Here is a 5,767-nt window from a genome sequence, read left to right as displayed (position 1 = left end):
TACTTCCTCTTAAAGGGGCCGGCACACGCGCCGCTCAGCGCTCCGCCCGCGGGCTCCTCCCACTGCGTGGCGCCCGGGCGGGCAGGCGGCCCCCTCTGCTGGGCCGCTGAGCGCCTCCAGCTCACGGGGGCGGAGCCTGGAGCCCCCTTGCCTGCCCTTCCCCCACGCAGCCCCTGGGCCTGGATCCCCCTCCCAGCGACACCCCCGAGCTGGCCTGAGGCCTCCCCCCACGTGGGGCCAGCCCACGCCCTCCCTGCCTCCCACCCACACTGGGCTGGGGTCCCCTCCCCCCAGTGCCAGCCCCCTGCCACCGCACACCCCCACCCGAGGGCCCTCTCTCTCCCCTGCCCGTGGGGCAGGTCGGCAGGCCTGAGCCGCTCTCCCTAGCCCTCCCTCCAGCACAGGGCTTGCGTTGACACTTGCCCCCTTCCCTCACACATTGCTCCATGCCCCATTAGGGGTCCCACCCCACATTTATCCCCTTTGCTCTTCTCAACTGATGATCAGTTGGCATGACGAGCAAGCGGGACAAATGCCAGGACAGGGCCTAAAAAAGGGACTGTCCCAGCCAAAACAGGACATACGGTTACCCTACCTTGGGGTGAAATCACGTCGCAGAACATTGCTGCATTGCAAAAGGGTGCGACCGCGTCGCTGTTCTGTTTGAGGACAACGTAGCATGAAACCTTTGCCATGCTGGGTGGCACCGCACCAACGCAACATCGTGACACTGTCACTGCTGTGCCCCGGCCCTCGGATAAACTCACCAAGGTGGCAACTGGAGGAAAGAATCCAAGCAGCTCCTATGTTCATTCCAAATCCCTAACTGCACTGTTAAGCCAGGAGGAGAAGGGGTGTGTGTGTAAAATTTTAGGAGATTTTTCAATGTTTCACAGAAGATGATATACAATCTGAAAGGACTCAGTGAAGATCCTGGTCTGGGATTTGCACCAGTGTCACTGAAATCTGAATATCATCTTGTCTACACTAGGAAGGGTTTGCCAGTATAGCTATTCCCCAGTATAACTATACTGACAAACTCTCCTAGTGAAGATGCAGCTTCTACTAGCAAAAGAGTTCTTTTGTTTATACTAATTCCCTAGATGTAATAAAGTATTCCAGCAAACGGACTTTTTTGTCAGTGTAACTATGCCTACACTGGGGCTTTACCTGGCATAGCTATGTCCGTTAGCGGTGTGATTTTTTCACACTCTTATCTGAAATAACTATTGCTGGGAAAATTTCTAAATGCAGACCAGGCCCCTGTCCTTCTAAGACCTTGTCTACTCACAAAAATGGTACCACTTAACTATATCAGTATAGTTAAAGCAGTACAGCTGAGATTCTGTTTCATGATTAGGAACTACTTTGGGTTCTGAACAAAGTACAGTAACACCATAAACCTACCTTCTACCAGGACATCCAAGGGGTAACACGTCCCAGTGGCTAGACGTAGGCTCTATTGCTGCTCTGCTACCAATAATGAGTGAACTTGGTGTCATTTTAACCTCTGCATTCAGTTTCCCCATCTTTACAATGGAGATAGTAACCCAGTTTTGTAAATAATTTTGATATCTAGGAATAAGCAGCACTATATACAATATAACAAGTAGCAGTGTTTTTTAGATGATTCCAGCCAGATGTTATCATCTTCCCTATGACTGTTGCTGAGTTTCTCTTTCACTGTAAGGTGGGGAATGAATGTCTGTGTGAAAAGAGTTGAGATTGCATCATAATCTACATGTGACAGGGCTTGGACTCAGCCTGATCACTAGTTAATACCTTGTGACATCAAATCCCAGACATTTTTGCAAGTCCGGTCCAGAGAAAATTATACTTCTGGAGGCATGTGACATGTGCTTCCACCTTAGCAGCCTAGGAGTTCACATGCAGGCTTTCAAATGTTCTTGCAAGGTATCTTTCATATTTTATCTTATGGCCAGCAGACGGTGAACATAGACAAAGTAAGCAAAAGAATTCTCCTCTGAGGAGAATGGCTCAGGAAAGAACACCCTGGAAAGGAGACTTTAGCCCAGATCTGCAAAAATATCTAAGCACTTAACTTTCATTGATTTCAATGGAAGTTAGAAGCCTAAATACCTTTATGGATCTGGGGCTTAGTCTATATCTTTTCTACCATACTTTATTTAGATTATAAGATTTTCAGGACAGGGACTCTCTTTCACTATATGTAGAATCATAGAAGTGGAAGGGACCTCGAGAGGTCATCTAGTCCAGTCCCCTTATCAAGACCATCCTTGACACGTGTTTGTCCAACCTGCTCTTAAAAATCCCCAATGATGGAGATTCCACAACCTCCCTGGGCAATTTAGTCCAGGGCTTAACCACCTTGACAGTTAGGAAGTTTTTCCTAATGTCCAACCTAAGCCACCCTTGCAGTAATTTAAGCCCATTGCTTCTTGTCCTATCCTCAGAGGTTAAGAAGAACAATTTTTCTCCCTCCTCCTTGTAATAACCTTTTATGTACTTAAAAACTGTTATGTCCCCTCTCAGTCTTCTCTTCTCCAGACTAAACTAACCCAGTTTTTTCAATCTTCCCTCATAGCTCATGTTTTCTAGACCTTTCATCATTCTTGTTGCTCTTCTCTGGATTTTCTCCAATTTGTCCACATCTTTCCTGAAATGTGGCGCCCAGAACTGGACACAATACTCCAGTTGAGGCCTAATCAGTGCGGAGTAGAGCAGAATAACTTCTCACATCTTGCTTAATAACACTCCTGCTAATACATCCCAGAATGATGTTTGCTTTTTTTGCAACAGCGTTACACTAATTCATATTTAGCTTGTGATCCACTATGACCCCCTAGCTCCCTTTCCGCAGCACTCCTTCCTAGGCAGTCATTTCCCATTTTATATGTGTGCAACTGATTGTTCCTTCTTTGCATTTGTCCTCATCATAGCTGCCAACTTTTCCTGGTGCCAGTGGGTGCTCGTGGTCCCTGCCCCATCCCCATTCCAACCCCTTCCCCAAAGTCCCCACCTCAACTCCATCCCCTCCCTGTCCCTATTGGACCCCTCCCTAAATCCCTTCCCTGGCATTGCCTCTTCCCCTGAGCACGTTCCCCCTCCTCCACTCCAGTGCTTGCAGCCAAAAATTCTGCAGCCACTGCTTGTCATCCCAGATTTTCATGACAATGTGATCCCACCACTCAATGCTTATTTCCCGAGCCCCCAGGTGGCATTCCACTGTGGCCAGCACATCCGTGAATGCCACAAGCAATATTGTGTCGTAGCTACTATGCGTGATGAGATCAATGTACTTTGTAGTTTAAGGAATAACTCCACTGCCACTCCTGACGTATTAGTGAGAGTGAGCAGCATACTGGTCAACAGTGCGGGATCCATTCCTGCAGACTGAAGAGGCAGAGTGCGCAGTAAACAAACTGTTGAAAGATGGCACCAAATGAGGAGGGAAGCACAGGAATTGCTAGTATGTGAAGCAATGCATCATGGGGCATTGGGACAGAAGCCAGGATGCCAAGTGACCCCCTCTACCTTCCCACAACTCTTAGCGGCAGAAGAGGAAGAGATGCTCTGTGAGATAGTGGCCCAGACTGGACCGCTCTGAATAGTGCTGCAAATGCCGTAAGTGTGAACATGCTATTGTGCAGGCAGCTGACAGTGTGAACGCACAACAGCTGTTTCCCTTCCGCGCTCTCTGAGTGGCGATGTAACTGCCGGCAACGTAACTCTGCCAGTGTAGACATACCCTCAGGGTGTCCAGGCACCACTGAAATACCATTAGTAAATAATTATAAAGCATCGTTAAGGGAAAAATCTCCATGGGAACTATGGGGACTTACTTCTCAGTTCCAGAGATTGTTCAGGATCTAAGCTTGAATAACTCATGACAGTAAAGACAGAAAAATTGTGCAGAGTGCATGAGTGATGGAGTTTCTTCTCCTCTCCTGCCCAGATAGCACAGGTTTCCAGTGTCTGGACTCAGAGAAGGCGGACCTATATGAAAAAAAACAAACAACAATCTGGGTTTGTGCCCCTTGGGGTTGCTTTATGACATGTCAAAAAGGCCTGGGAAAAAATTCCCCCTGTACCAAAAACCAGAGGGTTTTTTCTGCGTGTTTCTTTCACTTGAAATGCAGATCTTATCTCCTCTGCTTTTCCGGATAAACTCTACAGAAGACCAAAGAACATATGACATAAGAGATGCTGTGCAATTAAACCAAAATTAAGATGATGTATTCAGACTGTTTAAAACTCTTTTGTGAAATCCTGGCCCAACTGAAGCCAAAAGGAGCTTTGCCATTGACTTCACTGGAGCCAGAATTTCACCCTTTATCTTTTGTTTGCTTATGACTGATTTAACTCAAAAAGCTGAATATGCTGCTGGGAGAAAATAACCCCATCTTCCTCAGTTAAGGGCCGTCTTCCTGGCTGTAGCACAGCACTGTAAATTGCAGGTGGTGGGATGCACCCACTACATTTCTTTCTTCCATCCAGTCTTTCAGAATATAAACCACACATTTTGTCCTTTGCCTGATGGCTACCCCGCAGGAAAAAGGAGACCTTTGCTGTTTCCAATGGACAGAGAAATACAAGAGCAGCCTTTGGCTTTCCATCTTCCTCCGCTTTTCAGTGGTCTTATGAATCTCCAGAAAGAGGCAACAAATATCAATTATCTAATGCTATTTGCTGGCATGTCTATAACTTAGATACAGAGCCCACCTGGGCAATGGATGACCGAGTCAGGATTGCCGATACCTGGCCACTATCAAGTGTTTTGGAGGCACTGCGGAAGAGAGAAATGTCACCAATGAACACGAGACTTTATATTCTTAGGGTGAATTCCTGTCCCCATTTCCATGGCAAAGTTCCCACTGACTTCAACAGGGTCAGGATTGCATTCTTGATATTTCTAAGCAGGAAAATAATTTTTTAAAAACTCTCTGGCCTTCTTTCTCTATCATTTATAAGGAGTTTTGTGCTACTTGGTGTTTTCCTTAAAGCCCTAGCTTCTGGAGTCCTGTGATTGCAAGAGAATCTCAGCTCTCCTTAAAATAGGACTCATTTAAAAAATCAGAAGGCAAATAAAGACTCTTCTTAAAAAATATATCTCACAATTTCAGGCACCCGGCTTATGACTTTTAAATTGTTGGAGCTGGCTGGTGATATTGTTACCTCCTAGGCATCCCTTCCCCCTTCAACTAATCCCCCCAGGTTACCCCCATCCCTGTAAACATACTTGTCATCCCTCCAAACCAACCCTCTCCAGCTGCTAGCTCTCCCCCAAACCACCCCCATGCACTGCCTCTCTCCCAAACAACCCTCGGCTCCCCCTTCTGCCCCAAACCAACCCCTCAGCCTCCCCTTTCCCCACCAAACCAACTCCCCCAGCCACTACCTATTCCCCCCAGGGACTCCCTATCTCCTGGTTACTCACTCTCCCCCCCCAAACCACCTGTCACCTTAGTTACCCCCCGTACCCTCTCATGCCCAAACCACCCCTAGCCCGCCGGTTACCACCCTCACCCCCAAACCACCCTCTACCCCCTTAGTTGCCCCCTCTCCCCCAAAACCAACCCTCTGGCACCCCCTAACCCCCCTCTCCTTCAAACCACTCCTAGCCCTTCAGTTACCCCCAAAACCAACCCCTGGCACCCCCGCCCCCAAACCACCCCTTAGCCCCACCGGTTACCACCCTCACCCCCAAACCACCCCGTCCCCTTGGTTATCCCCTCACCCCCAAAACCAACCCCTGTAACCCCCTCGCCCCCAAACCACCCCTTAG

The sequence above is a fragment of the Gopherus evgoodei genome, chromosome 22 (genome assembly GCF_007399415.2).
Source record: "Gopherus evgoodei ecotype Sinaloan lineage chromosome 22, rGopEvg1_v1.p, whole genome shotgun sequence".
In the NCBI taxonomy this organism is placed as follows: domain Eukaryota; kingdom Metazoa; phylum Chordata; order Testudines; family Testudinidae; genus Gopherus; species Gopherus evgoodei.
This window is presented reverse-complemented; position numbering follows the sequence as displayed.